We start from the raw sequence: 21,046 nt of genomic DNA, 5'->3' as shown, positions 1-21,046 counted from the left end.
CAGTTGGCAACCCATCTCATGACATAGGGGTTTATTTTCAGGCTGGTGAGTTGTCTATAATACCTGAGTGGGGAATGGTGTCGAAAGCCTTTGCAAAGTCTAGGAAGGCTGTGTGGACCACCTTTCCCTTGTCTATAGCCTTGGTAACTGTCTCAAAGAAGTCCACCAGGTTTAGGAGGCATGATCTGCCCTTAACAAAGCTGAACTGGGTAGGGTCCAGTGTTTTGAGGTTTCCAATGTCTTCAATGAGATCCATGATGATGCGCTCCATAGCTTTGCAGACCAAGTTAGTCAGGCTTATAGGGTGATAGTTCCCGGGGTCCATTGTGGCTCCACCTTTGTGGAGCAGAATAGCTGTTTCTGTGCACCACTCTGTGGGCATGTAGCCTGTGGAGAGGCTGAGTTTAAACAGTGTGTTTAGGTGAGGGGTTAGTTCATCTTTGAGCTCATGTAAGATGCAGCCTGGGACACCGTCCAGTCCCATTGATGCTGTGTTTTTGGCTTTGGAGAGGGCTGTTTTAACCTGAGTGCCTGTGATTTCAGGGGCACTACATACTTCTGGTATAGTTATGGGCCCTGTTGGGGTGAGAGGGGGATGAAGTTTACACTGAATCTGTCTGCCAAGATGTTGGCTATATCGGTCGGTTCAGTGTATTTTGTGCCATTCTGTACTAACTCAGAGCAGATCTGAGAAATGCCACTTAGATTCTTGACATAGCTAAAGAATGCTTTGTGGTTATCATTGGAGTCCATGGCAATTTTTCTTTCGAAGCTAGACTTGGATGATTTTATGAAGGAATGTAGTTTCCTGCTAATACTGATCAGGGATGTCTTTCTTTCTTGGGATTTTACTCTTTTCTGTATTAGTTTCCTCCTTCTATTGTATAGCTTGTTTATGGCAGGGGTCCACCAGAGTGGTTTTCTTTTCTTAGAGGAGTGAGTCTTGGTTTTGTTTGGGATAGCACAATCCATGCATTCTTGTAGGTGCCTGTAGAGTGCATTAGTAAAGGATTTTGCAGCTTGGACAGAATTATCCTTTAGCATGGGGGCTTTGAAACTTCCCACCTTGGTCTTAAGTAACGTGAAGTTTGCTTTTGAAAAGTTTTTCATGGTGGTTTCTTTGAAAGGGGGTGGTGGCAGAATGTGGATATCCAGAGTGATTAGCATATGGTCCAGATCTAACCAGCGAGGGGTTGACCTCTGGTGTGGAACACTGGTCGCCCATGTTGGTGATGACCAGGTCCAATATGTTGTCACTTCTGGTAGGGGTGTTGACCAGTTGATCCAGGGCATTTGAGTTTATAAATTCTAGGAAATGTTGGGCAAGGGAGTTTGTACTTGAGTAGTTCTCCCAGTAAATGTTTGGGTAATTGAAATCACCCAATATCAGGGTGTTTGGTAGGACCTTTATGTTTCTCAGTGTTTCCAGGAATGTGGAGTGGGGGTCCTGGGACATGGTGGGTGATCTGTAGCAAGTTATAATTTGAATAGCAGTTTTGCCCATTGTTAGTTGCACGTGGATGATCTCTGAAGCATCGTACTGTGCCACTAACCTGAATGTGTGGGTATCCTTGATGAATATGGATACGCCCCCACCTTTTGAATTTCAGTCTGGGTTTTGTGGCCGAAATGTATGATATGAGTTCTAGCCTGTTTGTGCTGGGGTGCTCTCTGGAGCCTTAAACCAGGTTTCTGTTACTGCACATATATCGATTTTCTCCATACTGAGGAGTGCCTCGAGTGCGTGCATTTTGAGGTTTAGACTTCTGGCATTGAGTAGCATTACCCTCAGTTTTTGTTACTTGTGCTATTTACGGTGGTGGGTTTGTCTTTTGAGCCTTGCCTAAAAAAGGCGCTATGGGGGTGGCAAGAGCCTTGGCCAGTATTCAAAAGCCTAAGGGTGACAGGTGCAAGCCATCTCTAGTGAAGTAGCTATTAGCAAGGGTGACCCAAATAATGCACTGGCGAAGCATATTACTCTAAATTCAGATCATGATTTTGAGTTCTCAGTATTATATCAGACGGAACCAGATATTAGAGGGGGCCCATGGCAATTGCTTTTAGAGGAACAAGAGATATTGTGGCAGATTCGCTCCTCAGCATATATCCCTCCAGGTTTAAATGAATTAGTGTCCATCAAGAGCATTCTTAAATTGAAAGCCCTTAGGAGATAAATGTATTGGAGCATTATTTTTAAGTTAATTAATGCTTTGGGTTTCTTTATCTTTGCTGACATGTATATATAAGGTAATACTTAACAAAATGTATTTAATTGTGTAGTGAATTATTACGCGACTGGAATCAACATTAATCTTTTGGCTCAATATATGACGAAATACAGCCGTTAGGGGGCTCTGAGATTTTGAGTTAAATTAATATAGTGATTTTGAGTTAAATTAACATAGCTGTATTAATATTATTTTAGTTGCTATAGTAACACCATTGTATTATATTATAGCAACATTAATCCATTGGTAAGGCTAGTTGGAAGGTGCAGTATTATTGAGAGTGGGGCATAAACGCTAGGTACTAAAATATGAATTATTATTTTGTTTTAGTAATTTATGAATTCATATCCATGCTTTACAAGTGTAAAATTATGAAGAAAATCACGTTATACTATATATTAATCAAAAACAAACATTTAATATAACGTATAATATAAAATAGGAGTTGAAACGTTTATATCTACTGGAAATTAGGTTATTTCCATAAATTTAAAGCTGCTGTTGGGAGCTTGTAATTGTATATTATAATATATTATAATATAATATTATAATTTTATATATATTTTTACATTTTATGTTTCATGATTCATGTTTCATGGTTCACAAACTATTGTTTGTGTACAAAATAATATTCATGTGTAACAAATGATCATGAGTGTTTTTATTTAATTCTAAAAGAAAGGTTTTTAGATTTGCGTATGTTTTGTCAATTAATTGATTTTAATAACAATGGTGTATAATTGGATAATTGGAATTGTTTTTTTATATATAAGCGGAAATGGTCTTAAATTGATGTCATTGTAGTCTGAGGAAGGTGGGGTAAGCTACTCTACCGAAAGCGCATATCTAATAAAGTAATCGTGCTAACTCTACATCTCTAGTGTGCTCTGGATCTTTGTATTTGTGGACTGAGTTTTGTTTGGTAACCGTTTCCCTCTACACTTTTTGGTGTGCAAGTAGCGTGGCTTGTCGAGCATGTCATCCCAAGCTAACAGACACTCGATCCCCTTTGAATGACACCAGAAGGTTAGCCAGTTGTTGAAATTGATCATTTTTTCTCTATACCGTGGTATCATTCTTGCTGAGGGCAGGATGCTACTCAGGGTCAGGGTCATACCGGCCTGGGCTACGTGATCAGAGAGCTCTTCCATGTCTCTTTTCATGTAGTCCAGGGAAGTACAGCTCAGGTCATTAACACCAATATGTACAATGACAGAGTCATATTTGTACTTGTTCTGGAGTGACCTGAGTGCTTGTGTTATGTGGCGGATCCTGGTACCCGGCAGGCAGCTAACAGTAACCTTCTCATTGTTCAGCCCAGTGAGTGGGACGTCAGTATGCCTGACTATAGAGTCACCTATTACTAGTGTGTTGGGTATGTTATCTTGCCTTAAGGGCTGTGATTGTGTGGCACACTGGTTTTGTGAAGTATGTGTTTCATGGTTTGTGTTGGGGGGGTGGAAGTTACTTGGATGTCTGCTTTGGAGGTCTCTGTTGCTTTTACAGATTTTTATTTAGAGCCTCCGAGTATGTTTTTGTGTATTTATGTGTGTTTTTTGCCGGTGCTGATTTAATAGGTCTATGTAAGACTGGTGGTGTGATGCAAGTAATTCCCTTCTCCTCTTGACTGCCTGGTCCAGTCTTGGGTTGAGAGAGCTTAGCCTCCAGTTTGGCTGTATAATTGCATCTCTCACATGTATTAGTGTTTGGTGGAAGGAGGAGAGGGTTGTCTGTGTACATGAGGCAATTGTAACATTGCCTCAAAATGCCCAGATTCACCAATTGGACTGGAGAATACACATGAAACTGCCCTTTGGGCATGCCTGGATAGGTACAGTGAACTGTTTTACTGATTGGCTGGTAAGGTCGAATAGAGAGCCTTGTCCTTCTCTACAGTATAGGGGGTCTAGTGCTAAGGTTTATTAGTGCTTGCTATGAGTTGTCCTAATTTGGCATTCTGACTAGCATTCTGACTCCAAGGGTTAAGTAACACAGGCACAAGAGCTATGTCAATAGAAGGGGAGGGGGGTGAGAAGTGCCAGACCATACCACTGAACTGTGACCCAAGACTGTGCCAGTATTTTACTGCCATCATCAGTGGGCCCAGAGAGTTCACCAACATTGAACAGGCCTATATCCACAATGTAGAAAACAAACAACACCTGTGAAAACATATAACCATCCATTACCCAATGTAAAAAAAAAAAAGATGGTCAACAGCAACTCATTTTATTTTTGAAGTAAAAAACACCAAACACCAGTAAAATGTGGAACAGGGCCTTTAAGGCATTGACTGAGTTTATTCTTAAAGTAGTAGTGTTTTTTTTTTTAGTAATTTCCATCCATCCATTCTCAACCCCTTTTCCCATTTTGCACATGGGGTCAGGGTGTCACTTCAGCAGTGACAATCATCTCAAACCAAGGTTTTACACCACCAGGTGGCTAGCCCTGCTGCAGTAGTGCATTCATACGCTCATTTGCACACATACTCTCACCTGCAGACAATTTACAGAGCCAATGCACTTACTGCATGTATTTGGAATGTGGGAGGAAACTGGAACACCAGGAGGAAACCCACTTGACTACAGGGAAGACATGCAGACTCTGCACAGTAGGAACCCCAGCTGAGAACTGAACCAGAGAATCTCTTGCTGGGAGGTGACAAGGCTAACTACTGCACCACTGAAGCCCACCTTTATTTAACCAGTAATTTCCATTACTGGTTAAACAAATATTGCTGAAATTTTCAGAACTATTCCTTAGTGCCTCAATATCTTTTGTTATAGTATTTATGAAACTGAACTTATGTTCATACCATTGTTATTAACAAAGGCTAGAAATTCATTTGCATTTGCTCAGACAGAATGATTAACAAGCAATTATCTCTGGAAACTTAACTCTCATATTCATGATCATAGTAAATAAACATGGTAAAATGTGTGTATCCTTAACAACTGAAGTCTGAGCAAAAATCATGAACAGGAAAAGAAATGTGGCCTTATTCTATTTTCAGGGAAGAAGGATGTTGTTTCAAAGTCTGATGTATAACGCTGGTAAAATAGTAGCGCCCAATCAACTAAGAAAACAAATATCTTAGAGGAGCTTGTGTCAGAGCTGGGAAAAATGAAATGCAATGAAAGAGCAGTCCATACTATTGTAATAATCCCAAGTAAGAAATGTTAATGGAATTAGTTCAAGATAAACCATCAATCAGATAAGCTGTGCATTACTATGTGAGGATTATTATTCCAAGTTCTCAGAAATAATGAAACTGACAGACAAAAGTGCAAGTGTGATTAATACATTGGAAATGGTATTCTTAGGGCTGCAGACATCTAATGTTCTTATCTGTAATAACGATCCACAATTCACAAGTCAGGAATTTAGATAATTTGTGCATAAATGGGAATGAACAAATATAAATGTAATTCCACACAAGTCTAAGTGAAAAGGACAAGTGGAGAAAGGTATCCAAACAGTGAAGGAGCTCAAAAGACAGTTCTGTAGCAAAAATTATGAGGATCACCCTTTCACCTTCTGGAATGCATGAATACTCTTCTACATGGAGTGAACATCTCTGCAGCTCAGCTGTTGACAGCTTGAAAGTGAAAAAACAGATTGTGTGTGTCATCTTTATTACTGATACCTGAAAATCATGGTAAAGTAAAAGCGTCTATATTATCTTATCGAAGTTTCAGAATATCGAATCTGATATGGTCGACACCATAACATCGAATTCTGAAACATTGAAAGATTAAAAAAATCCTAAAAACAAAAATAAATAAAAACTTACCTTTGCAAGCAGAGGGGCAAGCCCCCATGCACCCCCACACCCTCCTATTAAAATATACCAATCTGAGACCGCACTACATTGAACTAAATGGAAACCTCCCCTTACGGAGATTTCCGTTTAAACATTCAGTGTTTTTTGCTTTCGCTAATCTGGTACCGACAATATCAGCTTCGATATTGTCGGCCTTCGACAATGTAAAGTAGACCCAAGTAAAACAATGCTGAAAGGAAATCAGCAGGTGTAGCAATAGTACTACAGCAGATGCTGCAAAAGATTATACAAACTTATAGGTTTGCGGCAATGTAAGCCTACAAACATCACAAAAAATGTCTACAGCTTGAGTCTGAAGCAGAGATGCACCTTGAATGATGCCATAGTTTATGCTCCTCCAAACCTAGTCAATAGTTGCTGCTTAAATGATTACTGAGTCTGCTTGCAGCCTTGCAGCTGCAAAGACCAATCAGCATGCATAGCCCATAACACAATTCATTAATTTATTTTATTTATTTATCTTTTGTGGACCAAGTTAGTCCCACTAGGGTAGTTGACTCTTTTCAGGTGAGACCCATTGTGGCATTTATACTACTAGGGGAAATTTAGCAAGGACATCAGGGAAACTTCCCCTTCTCTTTTTGGTAGGTGTCATGGGATCATTTAAATCTACCTGAAATACCACGAACTGGAACAAATGAGGCTTTGGTTTAATGTCTCATCTGAGGAACAGCACACTCAGGAGTGCAGCATCCCTCTTATGCTGCACTACAGTGTTAGCAATTAACACACCTGGTGTGGGAATAGAACCCACAGTCTTCTGCACCAACATTGATTGTCCTACCTGTTGCTCCACTGACACAAATGACAGCAGTTCATAAGTTCATAGGTTCATAGGTTGGTAATAGGCTATCAGCCCTAGGGCCTATACAAGCCTAGCCATAACAATTCCCTGGCTATTTCTTCCCACACTATTTGTGTATCAGTGAGTGAAAGAATGGAATTTAGGCAGCCATGATAGGGATTTCAGCTGCTTGAATGACTGTAAAAACTGTTTCCAGGGACCACCTTTTTTACTGTGCTTATCATTCTTCCTAAAAGGTTGTTCCTAGGGAAGTCATCTTTTTCATTCCAGTGTAGCTATGATTTTCATATGAAAAACCCATTAAAGCAGCTGAATCAGAATCCTTTGTAATTAATGGGGCAGATAGTAAGCTGCACATAAAATCATGGACATTTGCAGAATACAAAGATGTTGAAATAATACCCAGGAAGGTGAACAACCAACCCTGTCATAAGTACTCCAGTCAGAAGCAAGTAGGTACTATAAAAACTGTGATGGTCTAGAGCTACATAAATAACCTTCTAAAGTAATGTCCCAAATTAAGTTATAGTGCAGTAAGAACTTTATCAAAAATCAAAACCAGAGGTCTTTCTTAAGTCTCCAGGTATGTAGACTGCTGAAGAAACTAGACCATTATAAGGACTGTTCTAGAGCTAAAACAGATGTTATGCACTGAAAGCAGCCTTATTAAAATATTTTGATATGTGTAAAGTTTCATTTTGGTGTAAATATCCAATGACATGCTTAGCATGTTGCATTAAGATTTCTTTACTGTGACCAGCATAATGTAATACAGGCTACTTCAGAGATACAGATAAAGTAGAATTTTGGATACCTAGGTATAACTTTAACAGCTAATAAGCTAGATACCATGAATAGCATGCCATATGCTACACAGAAATTCTAGAGAATTCTCTCTACAGTATAGTAAACATCATTCGGTTTAGCCCATATATACCGATTTTCTGTATTATTTAATTAAGCCCTCTGATTTGTAATTGCTATGGCTTGCTATATGGCAAAACCTGTTTTTATTCACCTTACATATACTCCTACTGAAGGAGGAGCATCATATTCATTCCTGCCCTTCCATTCTGACTATAAAGCCTGGAGTTAATATAAATATATCAGTGTTGGCCAAGCATAGTATTCCCTTACTGTCTGGAATGGGTCTGGAGTCTTCATTAATACAAAAGGAAATACAATATTGTTTGCTTTCAGGATGCTTTGTGTTTGTAAATGCAGAACACTTTATTATAAGTAGGAATCTAATAGATACATTTATATTCAGGGTTAAGAAATATGTAATTGCACAAAAGCATATGACGGTACAAATCAAATACATGCACATATTACAGAAAATAAATGTATCAATGAGAGACAATACTGAGATCATAACGATGTGTTTTAAAACCACATCAGACAAAATTATTGCTGAATTCATTATTTATGAGTTTTATAAACCACAGTTCTGCTTACCCACAAAATTCCATTTAATCACTGTTTTTAATTAAATAACTGAACTAGAATGTTTCTTTGGAATGCCACTACAGAGATCAGTACAACATAATATAGTTATTTTCTTACATTATTCAAACAGAACTGGTCATTAAGGCAGGGTTGTGTGATGAAGCATCGTTTCAAATATAGATGGCATTTCATCTAGCCTTCCCTTAAGCCCTTGGGACTTAACTGCACTGCAAATGTGCTGTATGTCTGCAATTGAATAAGACTTTCTATTTTGTAATCTTGTCTCTTAAGCCAAGAAAAATGATCAGTTCCCATGACATCCACGCAACACATATATTACTTGCTGTTCTTAAACTGACACCTTCATCAAAGTTAACTGTTTAAGGGGACTGACCGATTTGTAATGGGCCTATTTTTAGCCATGACCCAGGCCAATGGCACAGGTCATCACAACACACAAAATGACTTATTGAGAATAGACAGAGCAAATGTTTTATATCAGTTTAAGGGTTGTACTTATAACTAGAAAAGAATATGACCTGAGTATTGCAAAGAGCTTATAGAAGGTAGAAAGAACGGGACCTGAACTGCTTAATGCTCAAATTCAGAACAACAAAAAGTACAAATAAATGAGACTGGATTGTTTGTCATTCTGACATAGCATAATAAAGAAATAAAGATTAACCAACTCATCTCATCAAACTGTGTTTTAATACTAGAATGCTAATAGAGCCTAAAACAGGGAATCTCCAAATGTAATATACATTGTACAAGTTACTCCTACTCTGTGATGATGTACACAGACAGGATTAAGAAGGTGATATAGGTGAGGCAATGAATTCAAAAGAATGTGATGTTAAGGTAATATAGTATGAAAATGCATAAAACAACACAAGACAGCAAATAGTAAAACAAGTATCTAAGCAGAAACAAATTAGACGTACAGGGAGCTAAATCAGGAAACAATAACTGATAGAGAAGACAGAAAAGAAAGAAGTGAAGAAAGAAAGAGAAGCATACATACAGTATTAGCATTAAACTGACTAGGCCCTGTTGTAACTTCAGTGTTCTGCTTATCTGGCCAGAAGGAAGCAATATGTAAAACACAGTAATAAACAAAGAAATTAATGTGCTGTTTCTATACCAATGCTCTAGTGGAGAGAAGATGGAGCTGCAAGTCACTGATCCTACTTGCATGCATACATCTTAACCTCTTAGCACAAGAAATCTGGACTGCTCCAAAAATAATGGGTGGACGAAGGCCCAAAAATAGGGACAGAGTTTACATATTGTTTGTATAAACCTAGAAAATTGCTAGAAAAAAGGATGTTATGTTAGAATACATTTTCTGAAGGATACTAAGTTTGAAACAAAAATGTCTGTCATTATTTATTAACATCAAACCTTCATGATTTGTCAGAAAACTACACATTTTATGAGGGACAGACCAAAAATATGAGTAAAAATTCTGGACATTCTGTGAAGATGTGGACAAATGAGAGGCATGCTTGCATGAATTACAACTCGTTGATGGCTTTTTATAATGCTTATATGCTTTTAGTTACAGCACCAGCACTGACTCATTGGTTTTTTAGACTTCACCATTCTCCACCTTTGTATAGTCAAAAATATAATGCATTCAAATATGGATATGTGGCGTAACATGTACGTATGTATGTATGTGTTTATTTATTTATTCATTTATCCATCCATCTGGACAAAGCTGAAACTAGTTGGGTTCATGTATGGAATGGGATAAGTGGGAGTGAGATCCAGATGTAACTAGATGTATCATAGTGGTCCTGAATGTGATGAAGAAAGTAAGAGGAATGAGCAATAAAGCAGAAGTGTGTCACAGAAAGACGCTGCCAAAAATTCACTTGGCTGTTTTAAGATGAAAGAAGCAATAATTATAATGCATTCATCCTTCAAATGCACATACTGCTCCAAAGACATCTGTCTGGACCATTTTGACCCAGGCTTCCGCTGAAAAAAGGCTCTGTCCTAGTCGAACTTTCCTGGTCAACAAATGTTAAAATAAAAAAAAACACATAATAAAATAAGTAAGTAAATAAATAAATAAAATTTAAATATATATTCACGGTTTCTCCACCACCAGCTTGGTAGATATTGGTACCATGAGGCAATAGTAACTTTCTCATGTTCACTGATAGCAATTAATCCTTAATGAAACAGATACAGTATATGAGCAATGTAATTACACATGCCCCATTCAGCATGTACCTGACCAAACATATGCAGCAGCTAGAATGCCCACAAAGGTTTCTTACTAGGACAACACAGAGTATAAACACATTATCCAGTATATGGATCACCTGGAAGCCCCATCTATACTCTATCTCTTACAGGTTACAGAAAGGTGGCATACAAGGCATCCTCAAATCGATCTCCGATAGACCTTTTGCACATCCACATATGAAATGGCATCAGAACCACTAGGTCAAAGGATTTAAATTTTGATTGTGACATGAATAAGACAAGTTGGTGAAACTGATATGTGTCTCAGAGGATCCCCATGCTCTGGAACAGGCTCCTCATCCATGTGAAGTAGAGTCCATCCCTAACCATACTTAACTGAAAGCTTGAGCAATGGATGAGAAATCAAAAATTCACCATGGGTCTGGCTCCATGTCTCTGGTAGACAGAGGCAGACAAAAATGGCCAAACTAACAAACTCCCCTAACACACAACCTTTAGAAACTTCCAAATTAACATTCCCCCCCTCTAATACACATCCATGATGCATTGGGACACAGATGGGATGGAGTACTCAGCTAGGCTTATAAAGGCTCTGGAAGTTGTTAGCCTAGTATACAACAATGAACTATGAACCTATGGTCGACTGACCATTTTGCTTTGCCAAGGATGGTGTGCACATTTTGCCTCTAGGCTTTTGAATATTGTCTAAAGATTGTCCTCCCTCATAGTGCCTTTTTTAGGAAATGACAAACAGAAAAGCCTTCTGACATAGCAAAATCATCCCAAGGGAATCTAAAAGTGTTACTGCTCAATGCTAGTATCCTAAACAAGAAACTCCACTCCATCCATGTTCACCTCACCTTGAAGGATTTGGTCAACTGTGCAGTTAATGAGACATGGTTTAAAGCTAAGGAGAACACCCTGAGCAGTGCAGAGCTGCAATCCCTTCAACACATTCAGGTCAGGTAGTGCACAGGCAGGGACCAAAGGTGGAGGTGTCTCAGTCTATATCAACAGGAAACTCACCTCAAGACTAGTCAAACAGGGCAACTGCCTGAGCTTCACAATGGACAGATTTCCAGAAACAGAGTTCCATAACACATCCTTGTGAGCTAGAGGTCAGACCCTCTATGACCCAAGCAACCCATGACTCATTCTTGGACTGGCCTTCAGCCAAACATAATATATTCATGGGCAACTTCACCTACTACACTATAAAACTGGGATATTGCATGACCTCAAACTTACAGGCCAAGAGATTTTTGGACTTTGCAAATACAAACACTTCAGACTAAATAATCCACACACCCACTAAAAGTCTGAACATACTTGACATAGTGCTCACAAGCATGAAAGAATGCAGTATCACCACTTCTTCACTCCCCCCTCCCCCGGTAATGTCCCCTCTCTGTAAGCTCAGACTGCAAAGCTGTCTCCTTAGTAATAAAAATCAATTCTGTGACACAGGCTAATCCTGGAACATTTAGGAAATATTCTAAAACAACCTTCTTATTACTAAATGATTACCTGCATGCAAAAACTGCTGGCGGTGACTTTCCACAAGGGCATCTAATGGGGGATGTGGGTTATGCCCTGCGACTTTGTCTCAAAAATCTATTGCAAAACCCATGCAATCCAACTGAGCAAGAACGCAATGATGCACACTCTCAAACTAGGAATATTATAGAGCATAAATTCGGCTTGGTCAATTCAAGGTTCTGATTTCTAGATACATCTGGTGGTGCCCTGCAGTATGACCAAGGCACCTTGCAAAAATATTCACTGTCTGTATCATGCTGTACAATATAATTATCAGGAAACAAATGCAACAAGGGTAACAAGGTGAAGGACCAAAGTTTCCAGCACCACAAGCTGGACCACAGGACCAGCAGATAAAGATGAGGAGTCTGTGGAAGAATTAGCCACAGTGGATGATCCTGGCAGATGTAGGCATGCACAATATGTCATGGCTCTGGTTAAGAGTCAGAAAATAGTACACACCTCACTACCTAAGTGAAACCTAGATGTTAAGCTCTTAAAAACAGTAAAAGTGATGTTTGCAAAAATTCCTCAACCTTTACTTACCCATGTAATGGCTATGTTCTGTGAGCATCAAACAAAGTAAACCCCTGAAGACACACTATGAAACAGCAGAATTAACCAAGGTAAATGATGAACCTGTAAAAAAGAGATATATAAAAGATTAGCCTCACATGAAAGTATTATATGTCACTAAGATGAAACATGGCTCAACTCTAGAACAATGTCAGCAATGATTCCTGAGTGATATATGCAATATACATATACGATTCTGCCCAATACTGTGCATCACACATTGCAGTAGCCCATTGTTGATACCCCAACAGTGACCAGGGTAATCTTACCATCATTTACACAAGGTACTGAATAAGGGCTAATTGCTACCTAGTAGGACTGCACAAGTAAGAATAGTAGAGCAAATCCAATGAGGATCTAGGAGTACATAACAAATCATTTATAACTGAGTAGAAAAAGAACTGCAAAAAACTATTTTTGCAATACATTCAAATAAAGCAAGCATTAGCTATCCACTGTGTGTATCAGGCATAGGCAACCCTAAGTCACAATGAAATGTGCAGAAAGCAGGGCACAGACATCTTCACTTGCACAAGGTTGGGTGGTGTTTCAGGAGGATAAGCCTGACACCAAAAAGTGAGTTTGTGCAAGTGAGAAACCAGGACCAGTAGCAACAGATGTATATAAATCATTAGTAAGGTTTATTTAACTTATGTATGTTTGTGAGGTTGTATGGACAAGATGAGTTTTAGTATGTGTGGGTCTGCCTGAACACAGTCAAAGCACTTGTGCTAGCACAACTTGCTGGCATCTTGGACAAGTGTGAGACATGCATGGTAGAGTATTCAGTTCACAGTTGCCACCCAGACCATGAGAACTACCTCTGCCAGGATTTGCACTACTAGTTCCATGGCACTGGCTAGACATTGGGGTGCTATCTGAATGTGAATGATGTCTGCTGGATGAGTTATCATCATGACGACATGCACAGCCATGAACAACATGGTCTACCATGTCTGGGTGTAGACACTTCAAACACTGATGGAGCAATGAAAATAGTACCACTATGGGAGCAGTGGAAATAGTACCACTAATGGAGCATGATCTGGCATGGCCATGCTGGTTAACACTTTTAGATATAGTGTCTCCCTGACCATATGGATGCTCACTATCTCCCAGCAGATATTCCATTACAGACACTGCATGATCCAATTTGTTATTCAGCCTGTCACTCACATTGTTCAGGCAGACTCACACATCAGAATGCACTACATGCAGTACTCAGACTGTCTCTTCCAAGGCCCTGGTGGACCATGCCTGTGCCTCTGTAATGGCACTACACATATGTTGTTTAGCACCTACTGACACATCAACATCACATCAAGGGATGACATCAGCTCTCCTCTGAGGACACCTGTGAAGAATTTAGACACTGTTATTTGTGCTAGCATGTCTGGCTGAAGTTTTGTATATAATTTCAGATTAACCTGTGTATTATATGCCTGCATGACTAGCTATAATATTGTAAATAAATTCTTGCATGTTGATTTATGATCTGATACTACTGAATGTTTTAAAGACTTGAACAGTATCCTTTTACTTTTCTAACTGTACATGTTTGTGAAGAAAGATTCTAAAGGCAAACTGTCTCAGATTCAGCTTATCTGCAGAAGATGTCATGTGAATGTTGACAGTTGCTATGTCTTACTGTCAGAAGCTGAAAGGCAGGAAGGAACTTTAGCAAACAGCTGTTGGTTGTTTTTCAAAATATGAAATGAAAATTAGAACTGGAACATTTATGACAGTTAGGCTAGTCGATAAAAGCCTGCTGAAGACAGTTTAAGTCAGTTGTCAGTTGTCAGTTACAAACTGTCAGTCATAGTTGTGAGTTGTTCACAGATGTACTGTGCAGTGGATACCCAAAAAGGACTCACTGAGGACTGTAAACCTGCCTTTGCTCTGTTGTAGTAGTTTAGTTTAGATCAGGGACAGTGTTCTTTAGTAAGATAGGAAAATTATAACTAATCAGACCAGTTAGAGTTTTTCTAAATGTTGGAGTTCTATCCTGCAGTATTGATTTCATTTTCCTGGTGACTTGAGTTCTGTTTGTTTATTGAAAATTACTGTTTTATATTTTAATCATTTTGTTCATTATTAGTTTGTGACACATTTATTAGGATGCTGGATAGAATATATTCCTTATGGGATGTAACAATTTTCATTACTGTGATGTGGCCTGATGCCTTCATTCTCCATTGCTTCAATCTTTTGTCACTGTCCCTTCAAAGAAGTGATTTTTAACATTGGGAGCTAAGTGTTCCTATGTGTTACATTGAGATAATTCTCTTGTCTGCAGATTGCTTTTTGACTGGTATCAAGGGTTTGAATCCAGAGCTATGTCAAAGTATTATTTAATGTTTTTTAATATCACTTTTATGTGTGCGCATGTTGGCTACATATGTTATTAACTCACCATTATATTACTTATGTCTTTGTTATGTCTCTACTTCTATACCCTTGCTTACTCCCTACTGGAAACACTTTATTGAACAGAGTATGACAAATTAATTATGAGGAAAAGACTAAATAGTACACCACAAATATGTTCAAAAATGGCTCAGAAAAAAATCTTTGCATGTGTCTCTCTTCACGTCTCCATTTCTTTCTTTCTCTCTCTGTTCCCCCTTCCGTCTCATCATTATTTACTTTTGCATATTTATTATGCTGATACATATAATTTACACCTTATGGAATTTTACAATTATCATTAATTGCTTCAGTCTGCTGTCTGATTTTAACTATGAAAATTAAGATTTCCTATGTGATAATGCTCAGGTCTGTAATGCGTTTTGTTTAGTGTCAAGGTTTGTATCTAGAAGTGTGCCAAAGTCTTATTGAGTGGTTTTTATATAACTAATTTTTGTGTAACAGTTAGCTACGTATATTTTTAATACAACAATATCCGGCCTCTGTCTTGATCTGCTTGATCCCTGTAGGGAAAATTTTATTGTAAGGATCATAACAGAACAATTGTGATGGCAAACCTTAGTAACACACCACAGCGATGACCAGAAATGGCACATGAGCAAAATTCCTTTTCTTTGTCAATGTCGCTGTCTCCCACTCTCTTTCTCCCTATCCCCTTCAGTATCATCATCATCATTGATTGTCCTCAATATTTGCATGATGCTTGGCACTGATAAGCAATAGTGACTGATGGTAAATGGCAATTCACATTTTATGGCTAAAGCAGGTGATTGTTTTGCCTTCAGCCACTTTAATCTGCTGCTGCTAGCACAGCTGTGCTTAACCTCACTGCACTACGGAAAGACAGGCTGATAGTACTATGAAGAGACAGTTATCACTGACCATGCACAGACTGAAACTGGTAACCAACCAGAAAATCCAGATAGTGCTGAAAATCACTAGTCCCTCTAAATTAAAAAAGCAGTCATGGCTCACAGAAGGATAAAACCAAATGGCTCACTAGAATAAAACAGAATGGCTCACAGGCTAAAAACCAATACAGGAACCATAAAGAATAAACCTCGGCTCTTACTAAACCTTGTAAGCCAAACTTTATTAAATACCTAAATAAATAAATAAATAAAGTTTCAGAACTAAGCATTGTTGTCCCTATTATAAGGGGACTTAATCAGAATTACTGGAAGTAAAAATTTTCATGACATTTAAAGAAAGTTCCATCAATCAAAACGATGTGCCATGTACAATGAAAATAATCACAAACAGCTGTAAAACCTATTTTAGCACGAATAACTTTTCCACAATCTGTATACACATGTATTGACAAATAGCAACAAAACACAGGAAAGAGTAAAATATTATGTCAAGCGTGTTTTTAAAAAATGTATGTGAATAAATATATAGCTTTTATGTAAGAGGTGATGTTTCAAATAAAGAAAACATATAAATATATACAATACAAAATACAGATATGAATATAAAATATAGAGTGCAATAAACAAATATAACTAACCATATTAGACATAACCTATATTTTGTTTGCCTTAATGTTTAAAAGACTTAAGATAGATGCTGCTTCTTTGAGTGCTGGCAACTGACAAGCATTTAATCTCAACTACCATGATAATTCTTTCAGTTCCAATATATTGTCCACATACCCTCTCTAACCATTCTCAAAACTCTGTCAACTATACAAATATCTAATTTTTTTAAAAATTCGGACATACTGTAGAGTGTAAAGAGTATTAACAGTGTTACCTTTTTTAATATCCTGGCTCTGCTCTTGCAACTGTCCTGGATAGGCCCTACCTCAGACGTGTTAACTAATTACTTTCCTCTGTGGTTATCATGCAACATTATTAGCCCTCATCTGTTGCATCTGATCTTTTTCTTATTTAAATTGTATACAATCATATACAATCTGTGCAGTAAATGTCTGGAAACCAGTCTCTTTCTCAGTGAAATTGTAAATATTCGTGTACAAAGTGTGAAGTAATTTGTTAACCTATAGAGAGTTAAATGTCAGGAAACTAGTCACTCTCTCATCTAAAACCTTAAACTATCTCTATCTCATCTAAATTGTAAATATTCATGTATAAAGTGTGATGTATATATTTTCTTATAGAAATCTGTGTTGACCATCATTATGTAACTATTATTGTATACTCCATAATGTCTTACATCTTTGTTAACTTCTGTACTGCTTGTAATTCTTATAATTGGAGCTTTTCTCCCCAGGCTTCCACTGAAAAAACATCTGTGTTCAGTCGGACTTTCCTGGTAAATAAACATAAAATAATATAATAATAAGTAATAAAATATCATAAGGACATTCTCTCATTGGATCTCTCAATCTTCGTTTGGTTTTCCCTACATAAAATGAAACACCCACTGCAACTGGCAATGCAAACCATATGAGTGGTGTTAAAATCACATTTACCAGGACATGATGGACTGCTTGGATAGCCATTTACAACTAAATAAGGGCCCACGTGTATAAACCTACATTGTTTACAATTAATACATTTGTTCATGTAAATAAAAATTCTGGCAGGCAGAGTTTCACAGGCACAAATCACTCAGGTGATGACAAACCAACATGAGCGCTTTCATTAAACAAGGGTTAACTTCATCAGACCTACTACACAATTTTACATTTGTTCATGTAGTAAACTCAGTCAGTGAAAGACCACCACCCTGATCTGATGTTCAATTAAATCCTTAATATTACATTCTCTATTATATACAATCATAGGATGGCCAACTTTGATTTATTTTATATCACAAAGGAAAACCAGGTTCCACAATTGTTTGAATGCTCCAACATATTTAGAAATCTTTTGATTACAAGGAATAATGAAAGCTACCATCATATTGGATACTCTGGTTAACTTGGGAGATTGGATTGCAATAATAGAAGTTTTGGATAAAAGAAGGGCAAACCTAGATGTCCTGCCCTTAAGTACCTCATCACTGACAGATGTTAAAAGATCCTTGGGGTAACTGCTATCTCTAAACATACCCTAAAGTTGATGAAATTCTCTCTCATAGTCAAAATCAGAACTAATCTTGATAAATGGACCATCTGTCCTTTGACAATACCCCTCTTTTGGTCAGAGGGATGACAACTATTAAAGTATAAGTAAGAATTCAAAAAGTCTTCTTTCTGTAAATAGTGAATATAAACTTGTTCAAGATTATATCCTTACTCAAGGTTACATCTAAACAGCATATTTTGTTCTGACCATATTGAAATGTAAATTTAAAAAATAGTTGTAGTTTCTAAATATGCTATAAACAAAGTTAATTCAACACTACGTTTCCAAAGAATTATTATATCATCTAAAAATCTGAAATATGTGCGAATTAAATTGTGATACTCAGAATTAAATACATGACATTTTTCCCATTCAGCAAACACCCCATTGGCATAAATGGGGGAGCAAGCTGCTCCCATGACTACTCCTGATATCTGGTGAAAATACTCACCCTTGAAAAAGATAAATTATTTGTTAGGATGGTCTCTAATAAGGTATCGGTCACCAACATATCCACTGTATAAATATCCTGTTGAATTAAAAATTCCATTAAATAAAAACCTCCCTTCTGTTTGGGGAATGACCATAAACAAATTAATACTATCAATAGTGATGAACAACAAGGATTCATTATAACTAATAGAGTTCATGCTCTCTAACAGGGGCCAGGAATCCTGTAGTATATGTGAAGAGTTGTTAACATGTTTTTTTCAATAAACTTCCCAAAATTTCTGTCGTCGACCCCTTCTCATCAACAATTGGTCTACATGGGGGGGGGGGGTCTAATCGATTTTTGTGTATTTTTGGAATACCAAACAGGGTTGAGATCAGGGTTTTGATACTACTAAATAGTTGAAGCCTGCCTTGTCAATGAAACCCTGTAATAAAATATTAACATCACATCAGTCTTACTATAAGTGATATTAATTTCATTTTTAAAAACTCTATTATAAGTGGTTTCATTTGATAGTAATTCAAAAATGTTCAAACAGTAATCAAGGCTGTTCATAATAAAAATCCCCCCATCCTTGTTTGGTTTCATTATCCTTAACCTTCTATCAGTCCTTAGAAAGCTTAAAACTGTGTTTTGCCAAGTGAAAGTTGTCAACAAACTTATCCCTGACTTTGTGCAAATGTCTAAATTTGTTTTCGTACATTGTCTCAAACATAGGAACAAGAGCCCCTGGATCCAATAAACTCCATGCAGGAATAGTGCTATCAATCCCTAGCTGGTTCTCCTAATGATTTACCCCCTGCTTGCCCCATTTCACCACTTTCCTATCACCCCTTTTTCTTTTCTTTAATTAAAATTAGCATGGTTGTAAGTGGGAGTAATCGGTGCTAAGTGATGCTAAGAGGACTTAACCATCTGTTAACATCACTTAACTCCACACAGAACCACACAAACATGCTTACAACTGCTTAAAAGTGCCTTAATCACTCTATCTCCATCAGCCCTTGTTCTGGCCAGCAACAAAATAGTCTGCCCTGCAAAGTCTTGAACCCAGGATGCTGGCACTACAATCACAGCAACATACCACTACACCATCTCAGGGTTGGAGCTTGTAATACTTTTACAAACATATAATGCATTCTGGTCATTTAACATTAATGAAAAAAGTCATCATTTCCAGTCTTGAAAACAGAACCCTGTGTACTGGAATCACAGCAAATGTACCTGTACACCATCTGAGCTGTAGGAGTTCATTATGTTTTTACAAACATATCATGCACTAGAATCATTTAACATAAGAGAAAAATATATATCCATAGTACTCTTATATACAAATATATGTATATATAGATACAAATGTGTGTGTATATATATATATATATATATATATATATATATATATATATATATATATATATATATATAGTTCCCCTTCAGAAGACTGAAACATCATAAGCTCGAAATTCATAAGCCTGAAACCAAAAGCCTGAAAATTCAAAAGCCTGAAACTCAAAAGACTGAAAACACATAGAATACAAATAATGCTAATATGCCAGTACAAAGACACACAGAAACACATACAAAACAAGGCATAGCAGTTGTCACCAAGTATGAGCAGGGGGCAAGCCCCTCTGCAGCCCCTGCTACTTAAATATATAAACTCCAAGACTGCACTTAGTGTAGTGAAGTGCAATCTCGGAGTTGATATATTTAAGTAGCAGGGGGGTGTGGAGGGTGCAGGGGACTTGGCCCCTTTGTTTATACTTAGTGGAAAGTAATATGGTTTATGTTGTTTAAAGTCAGTATATGTATTTTATGTGTTTTCAGGCTTTTGAGTTTCAATCTTTTGAGTTTTCAGGCTTTTGAATTTCCAGGCTTTGGGTTTCAGGCTTATGAATTTCGAGCTTATGATGTTTCAGTATTTGAAGGGGAACCATATAGATATATATATATATATATATATATATATATATATATATATATATATATATATATATATATATATATATATATATATATATATATATATATGTGTGTGTGTGTGTGTGTGTGTGTGTGTGTGTGTGTGTGTGTGTGTGTGTGTGTGTGTGTGTGTGTGTGTGTGTGTGTATACACATAAATATATATATATATATATATATATATGTATATATATATATATATATATAGATATATATATATATATATATATATATATATATATATATATATATATATATATGGGGGGGAGAGATAACCAACCTCTTACTGCAAGATATCTGCAAAAAGACTGACAAAGTGGGGGGATAAAGGGTAAACAATAGTGACATCTTTGAAATATGACTGTTATATGCATAGAAGTCTGCTAGAGTAGCATGGTTTGTTTAACATATAATTCCTGATAGATTCCATGTCAGAAACACAAATTAATGTCATTTACTGATGTCAATGCTCACATCATCCTAGTGATTTGTCAAAAACCCACAACTG

Source organism: Protopterus annectens, chromosome 2.part1, assembly GCF_019279795.1.
Source record: "Protopterus annectens isolate FY-2018-M chromosome 2.part1, PAN1.0, whole genome shotgun sequence".
Classification (NCBI taxonomy): domain Eukaryota; kingdom Metazoa; phylum Chordata; order Ceratodontiformes; family Protopteridae; genus Protopterus; species Protopterus annectens.
The sequence above is the reverse complement of the archived record's forward strand: the minus strand, read 5'-3'. Positions refer to the sequence as shown.